The 23,970-nt window shown below is 35.6% G+C and overlaps 1 long non-coding RNA gene across 1 annotated transcript in view; it reads right to left on the bottom strand.

Annotated features, from left to right (window-relative positions):
- The window catches only part of LOC126958877 (uncharacterized), a 68,458-nt gene extending 45,658 nt beyond the window's left edge, over window positions 1-22,800 (bottom strand). The window contains exons 1-2 of the long non-coding RNA XR_007727342.1: window positions 22,601-22,800; window positions 8,331-8,422 (exon numbers count right to left, since the gene is read on the bottom strand). This is a non-coding gene — a long non-coding RNA (uncharacterized LOC126958877). The remainder of the gene's footprint in view (window positions 1-8,330; window positions 8,423-22,600) is intronic.
- Window positions 22,801-23,970: the final 1,170 nt, after the last annotated feature.

Raw genomic sequence — 23,970 nt, forward strand, 5'->3', positions numbered from 1 at the left:
TGATTTGCCAGTTCCTAAGCTTTGTGATATAAGAGGCAGATGAAAAACTAAACAGAGCTTCTGGTAGTTCATAGTGCTTTAATGACAAAAATGTGAATTCAGGACCTAACAAACAAACAAACAAAAGGCCCATGTAAACATCCTGGGCTCTCATTTGGATACCCTGGAGTCTCTACCCTAGGAGTTGAGGTTAGGAATAGGGTTAGGAATAATGTAATGAGCTGTGAAACTCAGTCTGAAATCAAATTGGTTCCTCATTTTATTTAGATGTCTACCTCTCCTTTAGTAGCTTACCAGGAAAAAAGGTGAACCTTTGGTGAAAAGAGACCACAACCTACCATTGCCTATAATTTCTAATTTGTGAAAGTCTGGCATTTAACAAATATTATTCGATATAAAAGGAAGATGACTCAAAGGAAAACTAGACAATAGAAACAGGTCCACAGCTGACCAAGGCACCAATTTAAACTAACATTGATGAATATGTCCAAGAAAATGCATGAACTGATAATGAATTTCACCAGACAAATAAAATATATAAAAAGAACTTAGCATTTTGAAAGTGAAAAATGCAATGACTGGAACTAAAAACATAGTATTCGAGTTTAATATCCAATTGGGCAAAGAAGAAGAGTATAAACTAGTAATTGAAGCATAAATCATAAAAAAGAGAAGGTTCAGAAAATGACAATAGAGACTATTGGGACATTCAAAAAAGGTCTAAAATATATGAAATCATAGTCCTAGAATGGTAGGAGAAAGGGAATGGGCAGAAGCAATTTTTGAAGAGATAATGGCTAAGTATTTCTCAAAATTAACAAAAGACATTAAGCTAATTCCATTAAGTACCGTTCCATTAAAGCTAAAGATTAAAGAAGTGATAAAACTCCAAGAAGGATAAAATGCATAGAAAAACATTCCTATCAATATCTTAGTAGAACTGATGAAAAGCAAACACAAAGACTTAAAAGCAGTTAAAGGGGTGAGGGGGAAGCATGTTCCTTTCCAAAGAGCAATAGTAAGACTCACAGTCGATTTCTCAACAGACATGGTGAAAACTTCCCCAAGACAACAGAATGGTTTCTAAAAATTACTGGAAAACAAAAATCTTTAAATTTAGAATTTCCTATCTGATAATAATAAACTCCAAACATAAAGCAAAAAGATATTTCTAGGTAAAAAAGGAAATACAGAGATATTTTGATACTAGTGTGACCACTTTTAAGTAAATACTAAATAGAGTACTTTAGGTCAAAAGAAAAAGATCCTAACTTGAAATCCAAAAGTGCAGGAAGAAATAAAAACCATCAGAAAGTATAAATATGTGGCATAATGGCTGTACAAAACCATCATGATGCCTTATGGGATTTAAAATGTATTTAGAATTAAAAGACTGACACCAAAAAGAACAGAAGCTAAGGTATTGTAAAGCTCTGGCACTGCCTGAAAAAATTGTCAAAAAAATACAAATTTATACATAAAGTGAGGCACACAGAAAACTAATATGATAGATAAAATATCACTAATTGTTTTCAGTGTAACTGGTGAATAATTGCTGAAGTGGATTAAAAGAAACAACTAAATATATATATATATATATATATATATATATATATATGCAAGAGACGCACCTTAAATATAAGGATAAAAATAGAAAGTCAAAAACAGAAATACCATGAAAACACTAAATAGAAGAAGCTGGTGAAGGCTAAGTAGACCATAGACAAGAGACTTCACTAAAATTAAAAAAGGAATATTCTGCAATAATTAAAATGTCAGTCTATTAAGGACTAGAAAGCAATTCTCAATGTTTACGTATCTAATAACATAGTTTCAAAATACATATAATTAAAAGGAAGAAATAGAAAAATCTGCAATCACACTAGAAGGTGATCAGTATTTGATAAAATAAGCAAAGAATCCATATGAAACAACAAAACAAACAAAATTTACCTTATTGATATACATAGGACATGTTCCTGAAGAATGGCAAAATATATATTATTTTCAAGTGCACATGGATTATCTACCAAAACTGCAAAACTGACCATATGCTGGGCCATAAAACAGGTCTTCAATAATTTCTTTTTCTTTTCTTTCTTTTTATTTATTTTTTGTTTGTTTGTTTGAGATGGAGTCTTGCTTTGTCTCCCAGGATGGAGTGCAGTGGTGCAATCTCAGCTCACTGCAACCTCCACCTCCTGTGTTCAAGCAATTCTCCTGCCTCAGCCTCCTGAGTAGCTGGGACTACAGGCCTGCACCACCACGCTTGGCTAATTTTTGTATTTTTAGTAGAGATGGGGTTTCACCATGTTGGCCAGGCTGGTCTCAAACTCCTGACCTCAGGTGATCCACCACCTCGGCCTCCCACAATGTTGGGATTACAGGTGTGAGCCATCACGCCCGGCGTCTTCAATAATTTCAAAGAATTAGAATTATACAGAGCATGTTTTCCGACCACAGGACAGTATCTGGGATAGCTTCTGGAGGAAGCTCAGTTGGATCCCTCTCAGAGTTGGTCACCACAGCAGTAGCTGTGCATGCAAGTAGTGTTAAGTGTTGGAGTGAATATCTATATTTGAGACTGCCAGTTAAAAAATGTAGTGTAGCTGGACTAACCTCAAGAACATGAAATACATACATGTACTGAAACACACACACACACACCCGCCTCCCCCACACACGCACACACTTGTCCTTAAAATATTTGTAGAGCCGGCAGAGTTTTGAAAGTTCCACCAAACCGCATGGATTCTTCCAGGCAGGTTAACCTTTTGTTTCTCTGCTTGTGTCCACTTTAGTGACCATATAAAGGAGGCTCTAGTAGCTAAGCTATGCTAAACATAATTAGAACTGGTGCTAAGTAGTAGTATTCCTCTTGCCTTTTTTACTTAAATCATGTTTTCTCACTCTCCTGGTGGCTTGGAAAATATTTTTTAAAAGATAGAAAAAAAAGTCTAAGTGTTACTAGTTCGTAGGACAGACTGTGAGTCTTTCATCCCAGTTACATTCAATTTGAAGAAATTTTTGTTAATTTGCAGGGACCTCACTCTTCTCACATAGCTCATTTGAGTCTGCTCTCCAAATATCAGATATAGAATGAAGAAGACACAATATGAAAGGGGTATAATAAAATAACATTTAATATGATGAAAAACAGAGAAGCCGAGAGATTCTTTGGAGGGCGAGGGGGAATCAGGGAAAATATTTCAACTGAGCGAACGATTAGGACATTTGCAGATGGATCTGGCCATGTAAATAGACAGAAGCTGCCCACAAGCAAGGGCACAGAGGTTGGACATACGCAACGCACACAAGGAGTTGGTGAGTTGTCTGCTGTGAGTACAGGGCAGAATAAAAGGAAGAGAATACTGAACTCCAGTGTGGAAAGACATGGTTAATATGTTCACATGCTTGGACATTCTATTGCAAGCAGAGGGAAGGAAACAGTTTTTTGAGTGGAGAAGACTCATGATTGAATCAAAGTTTTCCAACAATGGGTAGATTTCAGGAAAGACGTAGGGGTTTAAATCTGAGGAGTGACAGTGGGAATGAACAGAATGGGGGATATTGGTGATCCAAGGCATTTTGAAGGTGGAATAAGAAACTTGGTAATTACATATGATGAATGAGGGAAAAGAAGTCAAGAATACTGCTCAAGTTTCTAACATGTCCTGCAGAGTAGATGGAGATACTGTTATCTAATGTGGAGAATCCAAGAGAAGGGTGAAGCCAGAAAAGGGGGTATCATAAAACGATCTTGTGTCACAAGAGCTACATGGTGGTAACCAAGAATTTTTAAGACAGTAGTGGAATGATCTCTTCTAGATAAATTTTTCTCCAAAGCTTAATCAGCAATCATTAGAATGTTTTTAATATCAGATGAGGTTTATATGGAGATATACATGAAGTTTTGAAAAGGTCCAGAAGTGGTAATAGGATCAGGATGGTGGAGTGAAAAAGCCATTAGATTATAAATCAGAAGTCATAGATTACATTAGCTACCTGGTTGACTATTGATAAACGACTTGACTGTTTAGCTCTTCATTTCATACTTTGTAAAATGCAGGGCAACAGTGTTTCTCTTCCTCCCAATGTGTGTGAGGGTCAAGTGAGATCATGCATTTTTAGGCATAGTGAAAAATGCAAAGTGCAGCATGAGTGATTTGGGTGGCATTTTAATATGTCATTGGTGAGTTTGATAATTAAAAATTCTCGATTTGAAAATAACATCCTAAAACATATTCAAGGAAAGGATTTAAATTCTAAAAGGTTTAGTTACAGTGGGGGTTTTCTTTATCTCTTCTTTTTTACTTTTCAATTCCTGAATACAACAAATCTTGCCCTTGCCCAAATATTAAATCTATGAGGCTATAAATGTAACATTACACATGGTATGCATTATAAAAACAAACCCTGAAACATTTGTCTGGGGCAAAATAAAAGAAACTGAAAAATTGAAGATGTGAAGCATTTTTACTTAATGCAAGCTGTTCCCATTATTTCTTCTCCTTTTAATAAAGTTCACACTTTGTTGCTCTCTTGAAAACCAATTCTTCCTAAAGCTTCTCTCTTCATCTTTAATATGACTCTTCTCTGAAGCTCTCATTTCTACCCAGGCAGCATTATTACATATCTTACAAAATCGAGCATTAGAGATTAATTACATGTGAAGTACATCTGATGGCTCTGGGGTTTCTTTGGGTAGCAGTGAAGGCTACCCACTGGTGTAATAAAAGCAGCGTAAATTTAATTAAAATGTAGCTATTTCATTGGGTCTACTATGCAAGTAGGGCCTCTGGTTTTCTGTAAAATAATAAAAAATGATCTATAAAAACTTACAAAGTTAAAGTGGAAGGGACAAAATACTCTGACGTGAGTGATAGGCTGCCAGAGTGGCCCAAGACACAGGATAGAGAATGCTAACAGAGAAGATGAAGGCTCCCTATGTCCTCCCAATGCCTCCAGCCTCTTATCTGAGCACTTTGAGGCAGAGAAAAAACCAAGTTCACTTTTCTGCCCTCTCTTGGCTGTTTACCCAGAAAACCCCAGGGGGTTGTAAGCAAATACTAGGCTATACCATGGTGATTTATTGGCATTTTATTCTCCCAAATAGCTAAATGAGCCTTTCCACCCTTACTTCTCCCTGGTGCTACCCCAATATTCAATAAATTTGTATAGCAGAATGGTCAAGTTCTACATCAAAAGTCAGATCTGGGAATGCATCCACAGCTGATAAGCCTCATTGCATACCTCTTTGAGAAATAAGTCAGGGGCTTTTGATTGTTTGGAGAGGTAAGTTTCTGTTAAAGCCCCAGCAAGCTAGCTTGTCTCGCTTTTATTTTGGCTACTGGTAGTAAGTAGCCACAAGGTGAACTGAAATGGGAAAGCAGACATTCTACGAAGTGGGGTAGTTTTCCTTTGTTTTTACTACAGCTGTTGGCATATTTGTGGAAATGGTAAAGTCCTTAGAGTTATTCGCTGCAGTTCTTAATTCTCTATCTTTGGATATTTCATTTCTCAACTTTTTAATAATCTCAGTTACTCTCTGGGGATAATTTCTAAGTGATCTATTATATCTCGAAAATTGGACAAGTTATTTTTAGAACATCTTAGTTAACACTGAATCAAGAGCTTTGATTTAGTTTTAAGATGACATATTTAGACCACAGAAAGATTACAGATAGTTTTCTCTAAGTGACATTTTAAAAATTCACACTGAGAATCTCTTAGTGCAACTTCATGTTTGTAAACGGTTACAAAAAGGCAGATCTTTCTCTCCCCCCCAAAACATCACATATGGAAAAAATTAATTATATTTTTCTATTTAAAATAAAAAGGTAAAAAATTTTCAGACAATATGGCACAGTAAAATCACAATTTGTAATATTTCCTCTGTACAAACACATCAATGATAGGTAAAATATAAAAATAGAAGACCAAAAAACATAGCCAAGCTAAAAACACACACACACACACACACAAAAGAAATAAAAAGTGAAAATTAAAATAAATGCAAAGTAGTGAAAGAGAGTCTGAACCCACAATTTTGCTGTCCTCCAAGTTAAGAAGCAGGTTGACAGTGAACACGGGTAACATTCTGCTACCTGGTAAACAAGACTGCTTAAACCAATGCTTTCTAGATTACAAAATAAGACTGAAAACAAGTTGCTAAATATTGCCAAAGGCTATGGCTTTTAACAAGTTGTAGGCTGGGAGTCAAATATGGACATATTCTTGCAACAAAGAAGTGGTCAAAGTAACCTAGCAGTGCACTGACTGGATCAATATTATCCCCAGCACTGTCAAGGGACAGCGGCCCGGGAAGGTCACTGTATGCTCTTGGTTTGGGATTCGGGACCTTAAGGCTGGATAAACACTATGCTAAAACATCTAAATCACACATAAAAGGAGAGAAAAAAGAAACAAGTTAAATTCCTATAACAAACCAGCCAAAACATAGAAGCAGCTAATGCTGTAACAAATATTGCCCTTATCTCCTTGCACTCACCACTTCAGTGCATGACATTGGTTTGACTTCTAACAACTGCCTTTCTTTGTCTTTGTTTTCCTATAGCCACTGAAGCATGCTTTGTCCACTGGTCTGGCATGCTAAAAGTGATGGAGAATTAATGCCCTTTGGAAGCAGCCTCACACTGACTAAAGGAAATTGGTGTATAAAGATTCCCTTGACCCTTGGGTGGGATAAGTCTGAGAGATCTGCTCTACAGAGGCTCCCAGAGTTTTCCTTGTGAGTTTCACCTCTAGTTACACACAAGAGTAACTGGCTTGGTGATCCATCTTTTACTGGCCGCTTTCCTTCCTTGTTTCCCTTCTCCATTCTCCTACTGGTGCTTTTGTTTCCTTCCAAATAAACTACCTGAACTTAGATTCTTTACCCAGGATCTGCTTAATAAAGAGCCCAATGTAATGCTGAGAAAGACAGACAAGAAAATCCGCAGATGGAACACACATTTTCTCAGGGAGAAATTAACGAGATGAAACAGTCTGACAAATCTTTAATATAAATGTATTTAGTGCCCAAATAAAAATGAAGAATAAGTTCTATTAAAGAAAAGCAAGCACTAATGGAAGAAAAATAGGCAGAAATGAAACAAGACCAAGAAGATATGAAACAAATCCAATTAGAAATCTTGGAAAGGACATACACAGTCTTTGAAATTCAAACACTCAAGAAAATGTAGTTTACTTGGTACTGGACAAAGTTGAAGAATAAGTCAGTGACATAAAAGAGGGATTGACCTGGAATATAGCATGCAAGATTTAAAAAAAAAGTGAGAGTAGGGGATATAATGAAGCAATGGAAAATAGACTATGGGCTGTGCAGACCTACCTTTTATCACGTGATAGTTCCTAAAGAAGAGAATAGAGGAAATGGTGCAGAATAAATATTTGAAGACATCTGAACTTTTCAAGTATCCTAAGATCAAAAGTGGACTGAAGGTATCAAGGACAGCATATACAAAAATAGGAATGCAAACAAAAATAAATTTAGATACAGCTAAGTTAAACTATGAGACTACGTAAAAGAAATTATTTTAGAAGCTAATAGAAAAGATGAGTAACCCATACAAAAAAGTTATTTAGTCCGGCAGCAAACTTCTCATCAGAAATAATAGATGCCCGATGATAACGGAGAGATATCAAAATGCTGAGAGTGCTAAGTATCATGAAAGATAGTAAAAGATAAAAGTACCTGCAAAGTCCATGAGTGCGCAACAGTAACCAGAAACGGTATAGGCATAGTTTACAGCAAAAAATGTATAAGCCAAGAGTCATCAGTAAATGTTTTCTCCCCAAAGCCCGTTATTCCATAAATTGTCTGGTCTAAGAAGCACCATGAAGCAAGGTCCTGTCTCTTAACTTTTGCATATTTATTAGGAAGTTGGAGATAGGGAGTATGGCAAGAAATATCCAATCAACTCTGTAAAAATAGGCACTTCCTTCTTGGGAAAACTTTGTAAGAGAGGGTCATTTGCATTTTATTCAGACCCTGTCGTCTTGCTCTCATGTGTCAGCTCTGCTAAGCTAACTCATTGCAAAGCAAGCACAAGGGGAAATGGAAAGAACCACTAAAGCCATACATGTAATCCATATTTGTGTCCCCTAAAAAAATGAAAAGATCTTTGAAAAATATAAAGACTAAGAAAGTTGCCATGACTCATATCCCCACTGCAGCACGTCAAGCCAAACACCCTGATTTACTCTCCTTCTGATATTCATTCATCTAAACATACTGATTAGCTTTTAAATGCATTGAAGCTGGTGAGAATCCTTAGAGGCCACAAGTAAGTACAATATGAACTCACAGAGGTAGGCAGAGCCCAGGAGCCAACCTTTACTCTGAGGGATTATTAACCCTGGGATATCGTGAGCTTCAGTTTCCATGTCCTTTCGGTTCCTGAAGAATAGGAAACAAAACGTGTCTCAGATGAAAAGTGTTATAGGAGACATCCCACACATATAGATCTGAGACCATGAAGTGCTACATTTTCAATGTAAAAGATAATAGGAAATAAATCGAACTGCTTTTACCCATCACCATGTGGAGACAAACCATTAAAAAGTTGGGAATGGATGCTAAGTGCTAACCTTTTAGCTACTCAGAAACCACGCTCAAATTTTTACCTTTATTTAACTTCCAAATGATAGTGGAAAGCAACATGCTGTCTATGTGATAAAACTAGATCTTGTATCATAGAAATCCCTTTAACCCTATTCTAAAAAAGCAGAGGTCCCAAGTCCCAAGTTGCTGGGTCCACCTTGGGGAATGTGTTTGCCTTTTCCAGTTTAGTAATTATTCCATCTTTGAATCCTTTATCTTACAAATTTATAGTTTAGTTTCTAAAAGCACTTCTATAAAACATTATGGGAGGAAAGGTTGATAATTTTTAAAAATTGACTAGTCTGCTCACAACACACATGCTCACAAATATATCTAGCAAAGCAAGGAAAAATGCATTTGGACTTGCAATTATTATGAGACTAAAATTTTTGATTCCTTCTTCCATTACTCATTTCCCATTTCATTTTTCCTCTTTAAGGACTGTAGTTGAACGTGATTCTTTACCTACTGAGGTAACACAAACTTTTATTTCTCCTGAGTCGGAGCCCTTGGTAGTCTTGCCTGTATTGGGCCATCGCCGTTTTGATAACTTTTGTCACTTGATGGGATAGTATTGTGAGTAGCCACAGGGTATCCCCTGGGTTGCAGAAACACTCATTATGCCCCTGTTGTGTTACAGCCAACCTATTTTTCCCTTGATAATCATTATTAATCACATCAGCCATTACAGTGAGAAAAAAAATGACTAAAAATATGTGGTAAATATGTGGGTAAATCCAAATAAACATTGATTTTTAAAAAAATAATTTTCTTAGATTAAAAAAATACATGTAGAGAGAATTGTAATGCTGATAATAAACTGGGAAATGATAAATATAGATAAAGTGTTTTAAGGTTCCTGCATTATCTGGGAAATGGGTAAATTTTAACTTGTGCATTCTAAAATTGTAGAAAATGGATTTCATAAATCAGTTCCCTAAAGCTGAAGGGTTGAAAAAGTGGAATAATAAAAAATAATCCAAAAGAAAAGTGGGATAGTAAAAAATAATCCAAAAGAAGGCACAAAGAAAAAAAAAAGAGAAATGCAATAGAAAACCCAAATGAATGAAAACTATTATAATTACTATAAAATGTGATGACATTTAATTTAGTTAAATTCATTAATTTTCAAACTGGACTAAAATAATAAAAAGCTATATATTATTTACCAAAAATAAATCTAAAATATACAGATATAAATGTTTAATATGAAAGCATCAAAAAATACAGAAGGCATATAATAATCCAGAGAAAGCTTTTGTAACTATGCTAGTCAGACAAAATAGCTTTTAAGACAAAAGCAGTATAAATGATAAAAGTTGAATTTAGCAGAAATATATAACAATTTAAACTTTATGAATGAAGTAACAAAAAGAAAAATAGTAATGCAAAATTTGACAGAACTGTAGAGAGAATCTGATAAATCTACCATCAGAGTAATATATTTTTAACATACATTTCTCAGTAATTAGCAGATAAAGTAGATCAAAAAAAAATCAGATATAAATATAGAAGATTCGAACAAACCAAATTTGATTTAATACATGTATAAAGAATTTTTCATCACTCCAGTAGCAAGTAACTATTCCTTCCAAGCACGTGTAAAACATTTATAAAATGATCACAAATACAGACATAAAGAAAGGCTTAACATATTTATTTGACTATACACAAGAAAGTTGAAACACATAAGACAATGTTACTAATGAAACAAAATCCAACCAAATCCACACCAAACATTTGGAAATTAAGAAGCATATTTCTCAGTACTTCATAGGTTAAAAAGATATCACAGTGGAAGTTAAAAACCTCTAGAACTGAATGATAGTATTGTCTCAGGACCTTAGGGTGTTGCTTTTCCAGCTGGAACCCTTAGTGGCTGGTGAGGCCTTTGCCTGAGTTTTGTTTGGGCCTGCTGGGCTCATTACACCCACCCAGCCTGGCAGGCTGTGCTTGCCTTGTGCTATCTGCCCAGATCCCATGCCTGCCAAGCACGATCCAGGCATGGAACAGCAAGGGGTGTGTGAGCGAGCGAGCACAAGGTCTAGCCACTGTGCACAGCCAGGTACGCCAGCTATTGCACTGGGTTAGGCAGCTCCAAGGGCCAGCACAGGTGCTGGTTCCATGCAAGCCTGTGGCTGGATAAGATGCATCGCAAGTAGCTTCTGCTGTGGATACTCTTGTCTAGAGGAGGGGAACACTGTGGTGCCCAGAAGCTTGGAGATACCATTAACTGCAGAGCCCCAAAGAGGATGTCACAGCCTTGGCTCAGGGAGTCCTTAGGTCTGGGCTCCCTGAAGGGCCACAGCTCTTTTCTCCTTCTCTTTGCCTGTAATGGTGTAAGGGTTGAGAAGGTGTTTAGCCCTGTTTGCGTTACAGCTCCTTCAGTCCAACCATTTGGCTGGCACCGAGTTCTTGTCCCACATCCAGGAAGAACGAGGTACAACTGGAGGATGAGCAAGGCAGACAGGAGCTCTACTGAGTGACAGAATAGCTCTCGGAGACTGAAGTGGGTAGCTTCTTTCTGCAGGCAGGTCGTCCTGATTAGTGTTCGGCTCTCAGTGAAGAGGAGACCAGGAGTGGGTAGCACCTTTCTGCAGCTAGTAGTCCCCACGTCTGTGTGAGTCTGACTGGGTCTGGGGCTTTTTATGGGCTCAGCAGAGAGGAAGTGCATGCTGACTGGTCCATGGGTGGCCATGGGCCTGCCCAGAAAAGGTAACATAAGTCATCACTCCAGGCTGCAGACTCTACCCAGACGACAGCCTAGCCCCAGGCTTCAGACCATCCCTGGCTTGAAGGTGGGGTGTCACCCCCGACCTGCCCCTTTCCACTCAGAAGCCTGTCTGCCTCCTGCTGCCATTGACATGTTGTCCATGGGACCCAGGCTCTTTGTGCTAAAGGGCAACTGCAGGCCCGCTCCAAGCCACCCTCAGCCCCACCTTGGACTTCCTCCTGTGCTCATCTGTGCCCAAAATCTGGAGGGTACTGAGGAGGCAGGGGGCTGGCGTGTCAGTGCCACTCTGAGCATGCACCCAGCTGGGTTGTGACAGCACCCAGGCTTGGCCACAACTTTGCTTTGCTCTGGAGCAGGCACTGGGAGTTGGGAGAAGCCAGGCAATGGGAGCAGGCACTTTCAAGCCTGCAGGGGCAAGAGGTTTCCTGGGCACCCAAGAGTGCATTTTCCAAAGCTCATTTTCTCCTAATGCTAAGTTGCCAAATATTAACGTAAGTATTCAGTCAAAGCCAGATAAAATTGTCACAGAATGAATTTTGGGATACAACATTAAACATAAAATTTATTTGAAATATTTGTTTAAAATAGCAATTATATTTTTAAAAATTTTGGCAAGTTATATAAATTTGACATTATGTTGCAAGAACAGTAATCTTTCAGTATCAACTGCTGTGTTTCTCCTGTAGCTATGTAATGTATAGTTGTAATACCAAATATACTCCTTTCGCCTGGTATATTTAAAAATGTCACTAACCTCTTTATGTCTGGGGTAGCTGAATATAATAAAAGAAAAAGGTTTTCATAAAATATTTTCTATTAGAAAATTTGTATTTGGGACTCAAACTTGGATAAATCTAAAAAAAAAAAAAAAAGACCCTTGTATTTTTAGCAACTAAAATTAGTTTTGAGTCCCTAGCCATTACATTCACAAGTATTGTTTACATTTTTAGCTTTCATAAACTAAAAGCTATATGAATTATTTTAAGTGTTATTGCAAGTGCATTTTAAAGGTCTGATTAGCAAGAAGAAAATGTCTCTAGCACATTATTTTCTTCGTCATATGCCCTATACATTTAACTACCGAAGCTATGCAAAGTTCTTGGCCTTCCAAGAAGATTTGTGTCTATTTCTATAACTATCTCTAATATTTTTCCCACCAGCCTGATTGAATCCCAACATTCACAGGTAGTGATTGCTAGCATATAAGTCTCAAAGTAATCAATGTACGATTGATTAGCATTTAAAATTGTCTATAGTACATTTCCTAAATACTAAATATTTTTCTGTACACAAGTTGTAAAGAATTTAAAATGAAATTTACAAAACAGTATTTATAGTAGCATAACAATGTAAATTACTTAAGAATGAATATACAAGCAAATTTAAGCTCCCTATGGAGAAAAATATAAACTTTATTGAAAGAAGGTATAAAAATGAAGAGAGACATCGTGTTCTGAGATCACAACACTCAATATTGTGAAGATGTCGATTCTCTCCAAATTGGTCTATGGATTCAATTTAATCCCAATCAAAATGCCAACGGGGGGGGAGGGGTGTGTGTGTGCACGCGCACACACGTGTGTGTGTGAAAGAGAGAACACCGAGAGAGAACGCAAGAGAAAAAGACTTGGAGATACTTAAAAACTGATCTAAAGTTTATGGGGAAGAGTAAAGGAACAAAAATAGTACATTCCTCCTGAAGAAAAAGACTTGCTAGAGGAAGTAGTCTTAGCAGATATCCAATCTCAGACTAAGATTGTACTCTTTAAACAATGTACTACTTATTCAGGGACATATCAATTTAACAGAGTAGAAAATCTTAAAATGAAATAGAGAAGTCATCATTTCATTTATGGTTCAGTTAGTATTGCAGGTAAGTGGGGGGACATACAGACTTTTGAATAAATGGCATTGAGACAATTGGTTATCCATATTGAAAAAAAGAAATTTGATCCCCATATGATCAGATAGCTGAAAGTCAACACCAGGTGAATTAAACGTTAACTTTTGAAGGCAAAACTATATAAATTTTAGAGGACAATAAAGGAGAATATATTTCTGTCCTCAGGTTAGAGAAAGATTTCTTAAGCAAGATGTCAAAAGTGCTAAATAAAAGGGAAAATGACATTTTCAACCATAAGAAAACAGAACTTCTGGGTCATCAGTGTATGCCAGTAAAAAGACTTGGAAAAAACATTTGTGGCACAGTAACAATCAAATGAGTAGAATCCAGAACATTTAAAGAATTCTAATTCATTATAAATTCATTAGAATCGTTAAGAGAAAGGCAATCAAATAAAAAATGCAAAAGACCTGAATAGACACTTCCCTAAAGAACAACAACAAAAAAAACAGAAAGCCAACACACTTTATAAGTAACTAGAAAAATATAAGTCAAAAGCACACTCTCTAGACTGAGAAAAATTAGCTTAACAATAAAAATTCTGACTCTAATGTGGTTAATGAAAATTTCTATATACTCCTACTAGAAATATAAATTTTAAAAATTGAGGAAAAATTAAAAAACTGAATAGACAAATAAGCAAAAATATAAAGAGACAATTTTTAAAAAATAAAATAGCCTTTAAGTATATGGAAAGATAGTCAATCACACTCATAAGAGAAAGCAATTAAAATCATACAGAGACACCATTTTTCACTTATCAGAGGAATAAAAATTAAAAAGTATAACACCACGTTCCATTAGACATGCTGTGGGGAAAACAGACACTCTTAAAATTTTCTGGTGGAGATATCAATATCCATTATGAAGAGGAATATGGCAATTGCTATCAAAACTTGCTATCTCTGATCCAGCAATGCCACTTCTGGAAATTTAGCCAAAAGATAGATACACCTCTGCATGTATATATAAACACATATACACAAACTACTTATTGAATATTGTTCGTAATTTGAAAATATTTATAAACAATGTGAATGCGATACATAGGGTAGTAGCTGAATAAATAATTGCAGCATTTCCATGGAATACTCTATATAACTCTATCAAAGAATGAGTAATAGCTGTATTATTTTATCTTATTATATTATGATAAGCAAATTTAAAAACCAACAAAAAAGTAATGCAAAAAAAAAATGAAATAAGATAATATGCAAAAGGAACAGCAAGTTAAAAACTACTGATATGATGTACTTCCACGGGCAGATGGAAATGAGCAGTATTGGCATGGAAAAAAAATGAGAAAGTTGACAGGCCCCTCTCTGAATATGCTTAATGAAATAGTTCTAATTTTGGAACCATGTGAAAAGTATCTCATTAAAAATCATCAAAAAGAATGGGAGAAATTCCCTAAAATAAAATATAAATAGAACTAAATGAACCAAACTTGATTTCAGTTGAACAGCATAACTACAGTGAACAGGTGGGAGTGGACTAACACATTATTTTTGCAATGGCATTTGGATTAAATACCCTCGAGCTAAAGATAAAAAGAATTGTAAACAAATGAACTCTGATTGTAGTTTTCTTTTCCCCCACAAAGGTAAGAGTAAGCAATTTTGAAATTACTTTCTGTGTAATCTAGTAAAATAAGTAAATATATTGGGTATAATGAGAAACAGATTTCCCATTGTCCAAAAGAAATTTACAGATTTGGAAAGCAGGAAGACTAGAATGAGCCCTGTGGAAATGGATTGGAATTGGAGTTATCAGAATGAATTCATTATTACACTTATATATATGTATGTATGTGCATGTATTAATATGCATGTGTATATACATACAATATGCAAGTCTATTCAATATATGCATGTATAAAGACTCAGCCATATACATATATATGCATATATACCCACCAACACACATCTGTATTTATTTCTCTATCAATCGACATATATTCTATCCATTTATTGATCAATTGATCTATTACACATGTAGATTGATGTTGACATAGATATAGATATGTGTGGGTGGATACACATATAGAGAGGTGTATAGGTGGATATGTGTTTGTGTATGTATGTGTGCATGTGTGCATGTGTATACATACATATATTTCCTAGCTCTGTTCACTGAGACATACACAGCAGCAATCAGTACCAATGAGCATACTCCACACCCAGATCTTGGTTTCTAAGTATCATCTTCCACTTAAGGAAGAGGTTCTCCTTGGGAAAATGGCTGATTCCAAAGCTGAGCAATTACAAAATGAGTGTGAAATATCTTGTGTTGTAGAATAAGAAAGTGCTCAAAAATGGTGGAGACATATCAGAAAAGCATATATGTGACACAGTTGAAACACATTACGTTTTCAGCATTTTAGAAATGGTTTTGCTACAAAAATTTCAGATTTTGAAGTATCATAAATCCAGACTATTCCCATTGTAACTCCTTCCACCTCTTAACAGCGGGGTATCGCCATGGGTCTGAGATCAGCGGAAGAACTGATGTGATTAACCCAGTAGAAATAGTTTCATTACCCAAATTTTGAAAACCAGAATTATGATTTTAGCATTATTGGAGATAAACTAGGAAACCATCCTTCCAAATTGATATACAAAACTACTGATGCCTCAGAATCACCTAGGGAGTTAGTTGGTTGGTTGGTTTTAATACAGATCCCATCCTTGAAATTCCTAGCATTCTTCACTAATGGCAATAACTCTCATTGCCCACGTTCCCCCTACACACATGCACATACACATTTCATAGGAAATGAGATTTAAGGAAGTTACTATAGTTGTCTAAGTTTACATCACTAATCCACGTCAGAGCCATAATCATCCGGAAAATCTGTAGAAAGTGAGAAAGAATTGCTTCCTTTGCTTGAAGCTATTACCATGAGACTTAATAGGTCACCACTGCTAACAACACTTCTTTTGTTTTCTCACTCATATCTCAATAGAGAAAGCTACCAAGGGTGAAGAAGGAGATGAGAATGAGCTGATAGAGAAAGGAATTTGGAGATGACTGTGTCTTGGGCACATAACTTTTATCTCACACATAAATTCCCAATATGAGAAACCCTGAGAAACAGGCCACTCTCCCCTTCACAGTTGCGTGCCCTTGAACAGTTATTTGACTTCCTCACATCCACTTCCATGGTCTGAAAAGATGTTTAACAACACCCATCTCACCCCCTCAAAGTCAAAAAGTGACTAACATTTATTAGGTGCTTAGAAAAAAAGTGAATTTTCTCTTTACTTTCCGCTACCCTACTCCAATAACTTTATGTCAATATGAGCTTTGAAAAGTGGCGTTTTGAAGAGTGTCTAAAACTAAAGCATCAAGAAAGTAGCATAAAATTTAAAATACTGAACATCTCCAGATTTCAAAAGTTTGTTTTGTGTCCACGTCTCTTACCATTTCCCTAAACCAGACTCTTTTCGGCATTTGAAAGCCAACAAATACATGAATATGCCCAAAGTATGACTCATAAATTGTAATATATACTATGTTCCTTGAGTATGGACAAAAAAGGGGGTTATTACATTACATAAGCACCACTATTTGTATTTCCCTGAAACCTAAGAAATTCTGATTTTTCTGAGACCTCCTTAATTTATATAGGTCATTACTATATGGCTGGGAGCACCAGAAAAAAAAAAGAAACAACCTACAAAAAAAAAATTTACAGTCAGATTCAAAGTGTTTATTACAGAAACTTCTCAGTAAAGAATCATTTACAAAAAAGACAGCGCTACCTTAGTCCTCTTTACGATAATAAGATTATTTCCCTCAGCCAAGCTAATAAGTTAATACCATCAATATTTCCCCCTGTTCACATTAGATTAAAGTATCCTTATCTTCCAATTAACCTGCAATTATGTGCCTTAATATCTGACATTCTCCTGGATTTTGGCTAATCCATACAATGCCAATATTTAAAGATAAGGTCCCCAGGTCAATCAGCTAGAAACCATTCCCAGAAGTTGATGCTAATCAAATTTGTTCATGCAGTTCAGCGAGTATATTGCTATGATAAGTTTTAGAACAGATGTTTGACATTGAAGAAAGCTCTTTATGGTAGAATTTAAATCCCTTTTGTTCAGTAATGACAAAGGTTTTTAAAATATACTTTTTGGGGGTGACAATTAAGGCACATCAAAAACAATCAAAACAGCAGCCTCCTTATAGCCTTCTTAAGTATAACATTTCTTAGCCTCTCAATGTAGCCCCTGATGAAAGCACAGCATGAGGAATGGATAAAATTATGATCTTGCCTGAGAAATTAGCCTTAAGCACTGGTTAATAAAGGCAAATAGAATTTTACAAACCAACGTATCAACTTGGCAAGGTTATTTTATTGCTTTTTGCACCAAAGTAAAGTAGATTGATATAATTACCTCCCTTATATTCTTATTTAATTCATTTTTTAAAATCTCGGTTGATGATAGGAGATCTAAAAATTAGAACAGATTGAATCTCACTATTCTTTTAGCTTGAAGCTGCTTGATCTTTGATTAAACAGGTTTGTTTCCTGAAAGATTTCCAAATACCTTGTACTCCCCACTCTTAGGATTTTCCACACACAAAAAATTGATTTCTCCAGAATGTTTCTATTTTTAAATGAATGCTACACAATACGCAGGCACACACATATGTAAATACACACACATGTGGACCTGCAGGTGCACGCCCACATGGACTTCTTTCCTCAATGTCCAAAGTCGTCATTCCTATTGAACCAGCCACTTGAAGGTTTAACCATTGAAAAATTAAGCACAAAACAGTTGCATTTAAGTGTTTATCTTACCTAATTAAAAACTGGAAAACTAAGAAACACAAAATAATTGTCTGGAAAAGGGTCTTCCCACAAAGCTCTAAAATATTTTTGAAATGAGGCTTTTGATTAATTATTAATTTTTTTATTTAAAGAATTTTCCCATTCCATTCTTACTTCATAATAACCAATACTGCTAAACATATAAACCACTATGATGACACTCAAGTAGGCATATTCCTTTGGCCTCTGTAGCCTAAACCTTTTGAATATATTTAGAGAATGATCTCATATTTAAATATTGTGTTTGTTAAGCAGAAAGTTTTCTGATACAGTTATTTTTCATCATCATTTTAATGTGATATAATTATGTAAATCTTGACTGCATAGTAGATCACCATAAAATTATTAACAGGGTATAATCAAAGCCCCTTACAACATCCACTAATACAAATTATGGTATTGTCCCTTGCAGTCTATCCCTTCAGACCACATGTGAACTAAAGTTTCCATGTATGATTCATCTGCTTTCAACTAGGTCTGAAATGCTACAATAAAGGAATATTTCAGTAGCAATTTTCATTGTAACTCCCCATGGTGAAAATCAAATCCAACTTTCCACTAAACAAGTTCACTAAACAAGAACTCTTTACCCCTTCACTCTCTCCTTTACAGATCCTGAACCAAACCTACTTAACTGTGAAGTTGTCAGAATGTATGTTAAAGTGCTGTTCCAATAGGACATCTGTGAAAAGTTACGATAGGCTGTATCAATTAAAAACTCATGACCACAGGTCACAATATTTTACTTACAGGTAGAGTTAAAGCTGATCTTTCCTGTTAAGTCTATTAACATTAAAAGGCTTTCCTTTTAATGATGCAAGTGCCTATCTCTACACCAAGCAAATTTACTGCTAGCTTATATGTTAAGAAAATCTCAGAATAAGGGTGAAACTTACATCATTAGTAAAAACAAATCTTGTAAAACACAATCTTGTAAATGAGCTGTAGCTTTAAAAACATACCATTGCCTATTCCAAAAAAGGACCTTCCCGAGATCAGAGGCCTATTAAAAACCAGAAATGTTAGACATCTGTTGCTGTGTTGCATGAAGGCAAAGACAGAGATATATTAGTACCATATGTGAAGGAATATGATTCCAAAATCCAGCTTCGCTGGTATTTCCCAAAATAAGTTGCCAGGTTTTTAGAATAAATAAAATCAAAGATAAGTGACTTAAAAAAAGAAACCTCATCTTAAAAATGAAGCAATCCTTTATCAAAAAACATATATCTTGATATATATAACATGTTAGAGCAATCGTTTTCAAGTGGCTCCTTGAAGGAGATCACAATGGTAGGTGTAGTACAACCTATATTCAAAGAGAAACATGACAGAAAATTCTTTCAGGAAAAAGTAAGTCCTAGATCTAATGTTTGAGGGTGAGGGGAGTTGAGAACCAAAGCTGAAACTGTATCTCATTTTGTTTGTTATGATACTAGCAGGGTCTGATATTTTTAAAGTTCAAGGGTCATCACCATTTGCCCTGTTATGGGTCAATAGATGGAGTACCATTTACAAGCTATAGGGTTGACTGTGACTGAGACTCTGGTGGTGGGGTAGGGGGTGGGTGAATGCCAAAGGAAAGCCCACAGGTCTGAGGACTAGGGTCCGTTCTTTTGACAGAATAACTACATTATCAATTCTTTCAGGACAGAGCAGGAAAAATAGCCTTCCCAATTCACAAATGAAGGTGGATTGGTGGGGGTGGGAGTCACATTTAGTAGTCAGAATTGGATTTTAAGGAAAAAACCAACAACAGTTGAATTAGTTTGGCAGTGCTCAAAATGAGGAAGTAGCTAAGGCACTATCTAATTTAGGAGAGCTCACTAACCTTGTAAAGCATTGATTAATCTAACTAATCTTGTGTAATCACATTGTTTCTGAAGTAATAACTAAGCCTATCTTTAAGAGAAGAGAGGGTGGCTTCCTTAATCAGTTTATAGCTATAATTTCCAAGCAAGAGAATAGTCTTAAGGGGCAAACATCTCAGCAACTAGATACAGTAACTAGATCTAGAGTCAGTAGAAGCAAGAAGTCTATACTCATGAAATTAAAGCCAATATATTACCGAAGGACCCTCTTCTGAAGATGAGAAACAAAAGGAAGAACCTCTATGTTCCTGGGTGGTGTACATAAAGTCTCTCAGAAGAGAAAGTGAAGGTCTCTTGAGGAAGTTTATGTCCTCAGGACTTTATAACTATCCCAAGTATTCCTCGTACTGTCATTGGGAAACTTGTAAGAGAAACTACTTGTGAAGAATTTACAAAAGAGTTACAGATACAGTGTTTAATGCTGATTCCCCATGTTTATGAGATTGCCATCTTCTAATGCCTAAGTTTCCATTCATTCACATAGGAAAAGAAAAATAAACTTTAATTAGAGTTCAGTGTAGCCATATGTATCTGGAAGGTAACAACGATAAGAGAGAGAAGAGATGGACCTACTCTCTTTGATTAATTTTATGTGGGTTTTCTTGCCATGTTGCATGGGGTACGAGTCAGCTTTCTCGGTTACACTGAGGTAACAAAATCTTCAAATCTTAGAAGCTTACAACAACAACAGCAACAGTTTAACAATTGCTTAAGTTGAATAATGGCTGGAAAGACAGCTGACTATTTCAGCTGAACTGTTCTGCTTAGAGGTTGATTTTCTTTCCCGGTCCTGCTGAAGGAGCACCTTCTCTCTGCAAAATGCCTTCTTTTGCTAGAGGACTACCAGAACCATGCATTGGCTGCTGACACGTCATTGTCCAGGTAAGTCATATGGCCAATCCTGACATCTGGTGAGAAATACGCTACCCAACTCCCTGTCCCCCGCAATAGGCACTATGGATCACTTGGAAATGGACAAGATGGATACTATTTTCACAGGAAGTATAGAGAAGGTTTGGGGATTATAATACAATCTACCACAAATGGAAACTTTGAATGGGATCCAGAAAGGATAATCTTGACTTTCTTATCAATTAGTCAAAGAAATTTCTAAGACAGATGACTCCTACATACACTAAAGATAAATAGAACTGTTTATTGGACATAATCTATTAAATATTTTAATTGGGGGTATATATGGATTGGGTAAAAAAACAAAAAGATATCATGAACAACTTTTGTTTTTCATGTTTTAAAAGAAAGAAAACACGTAAGGAATCAACAAATAAATTGTTCCTGCTTTTGAAAATATGTCATTCAAATGGTGGCTCTGAAACTGGAGATGTACAGAAGAAACATCAGATAAGTTTCAGTCACCAAGCCAGGCTACTGACTTAACCTAGTCATACTGCCTAGTCATACAAACTCTACCTAGTAGGTTAGGATAATATTAAGATATTAAAATATATAATAAAAATCTAACTACTTAGAATCTGAGTTGCTACATCAAATAAACCATTACATTTTACTCCAAATTTCAGGTAAAAAATAAACAAAAAAATAGTAAAACAAATATGTTGAAATGGCTGGCATATTTTCTTAGTTTACTATAGATTCACCTAAATCTCTTCTACCTACACTGAACTAGATGGTGACCTAGAGGTGCTAAAAAAAATTCCCCAAAGATGAAAATAAATCACATGTTCAATCTATATTATTTTTGCAAAGGAAATTAAGTATGACTCTGTTTTAGAAAATTTGAAACCAAATGTTTAAATTAAGAATTGTTTTTAATAGTTAATCAGAAAATTCAGTAAACTACTTCATTCTCTGATTTCTAGTCAATTTGATTGTCTGTTTATAAAATATGAAGAAGTTAGCTTATATTCAAACAAGTATGAAAGGGATTTTATTTATTTATTTATATCAGTCATTTGGCCATTCCTTATTTACAAAGCTCTTTAAGAGTTTCCTAACCTGTTAGCCTCAGTTTCCTCTTGTAAATAAAGGATTATAATGTACTTATGAACATTAAATAAAATAGTTATACAAAGATTTAGAATAGTACCTAGCACCAAGCAAATGCTTAATAAAGGCAGTTATTGTTTCATAATTTATTTCTCCTTTCACCAAATATTACAAACGGGTCCTGCAGTCAACCAGGTCACTGGTTGGGAGAGGAGTGTGCATAGTGGAATAAACAGAGAACTTGAGTCAAGTATAAGAGAACTTTTGATTCTCTATGAAATTATATTTTCTAAAGCCTCCTTCTTAATGGCATACCATGTCTTAATTTGGGCAACTGATCTTTTCTCAATTTTAGCTAAAATGTAAAAATAAAATAAAAATTATTAGAAAAACATGCTAAATAGTTCTAAGTAAAAACTAAATCTATTGTATAAATACCACTTTAAAATAATCCCTTAGCCCCCTTCTGAGTAGATAACTGTTTCTAAACTGTCCTACTTCAAGAGATGTTTATTTTCATTATGAGAGATAAAGTAAACACAGCATTGAAATGCAAATACATTTAACCAAAATTTTAAGAAGCATATTTTTATGTCTGAAGTGATTCTTCTCTAATCTATATTTTAATTGATGGCTTAAGTTAAGTACCTACCTGCTTTTGTTGGAGGTATAGCCAGAGAAATTCAGAATGGATAAGGAATCAGTCTTTCCTTTAGAAGGCTAGCAATCTAGTCAAAGGGCTAACTTTGGTATATAATTTGCTAACTAGAGTAGAACATTAAGCCACTTGCAGTTCTCTGAACCTCTCATGTACTTTTACAGCCAGTGATGTCCTGTTTCACTGGCTGTCTGAAAATAAACAAAAAAACCTGATTTATAGTATTTGCCAGTGTCTACGGTATAAATTCTCCCAGCATGGTTGATTTCAAGTTGTCAACAGTCTTAACAACTGGATCTTAAAATTCTTGAGCATTTCTTGAATGACCCTTTCTTGTAAAGCAGCACAAGCCAGTTCAGCAGCCCAGTGTTCCACCAACATGGCCTTGGCATTTAACCTGTTGTAAAATGACATTTTTCTTCTGACCTGCTAATTTCTACACAAATTTTAAGCTCCAACTCATGCCATTTGCTTCAGGAAGTCTTTCTCAAATCACTTAGTCTAAGAATTTGCTTTTCATTCTTTCTTATTTCTCCCCCAGGCATTTGGACTTACCACAGTATTTGTCACACCATATGATGAGCACCTGTGTGCTTATTTGCTTCTATCAGGGAGTTATTAAACAACTTAAGTCAGAATCTGTGACTTCTCTCTATTTCCTTATTGTTTGACACAAGTCCTTGTTGTGAAGACAAAAATCAACACATGCATGAAAACAAATACCATAGCAGAAATACTACATGCCCTGAGAGTTCAAATGAGAGAGAGAAAAATATTAAGAAACCTGTTAGATGATTTGTAATGGCATGTGAAGATAAGCTTGAAAATGGGTGGATTTTCAACCAGGAGAAACTGGAAGATGGGGAGAATATTCCATGTGGAGAAAACAGTATAAACACAAAGTTCAGGAACAAAACTGGAGAGCATGTTCAATGGAAAAATGGATCATGCAATAAGGAAGGAGTGTCAGTTACAGGCTGAAAAAAATAGTGGGAAGTTAGTCTGGTTGAGGATGTAGAGCTGAGGATTCTGAAGGCCTGCATAAAGAAGCTGTGTTTAATTTGGCAAAAAATGGAGAATTATTGAAGGTGTAGAAAAACTCAAATTTTCCCTCTGAAGGTTTTAGTCTAAGTCTGTTGAAATGAATAGAAAATAGACAAATTAGCAGGGAAAAAAAAAAACCATGCAATTTAATTAAAGTGTATTAGCATGGGAGAATTACAGAAGACTGATTACCCAATAACCCAACAAGGTTTAGATGCTTATATACCCTTCTTCATAGGGGAGCAGGGAGATGGAAACTGTAAGCAATTATTTTGAGGAGTAATATATGATTATTAGAGAAAATGAATGGACATGAAATA

The sequence above is a fragment of the Macaca thibetana genome, chromosome 7, assembly GCF_024542745.1.
Source record: "Macaca thibetana thibetana isolate TM-01 chromosome 7, ASM2454274v1, whole genome shotgun sequence".
NCBI classification, from domain to species: Eukaryota; Metazoa; Chordata; class Mammalia; order Primates; family Cercopithecidae; genus Macaca; species Macaca thibetana.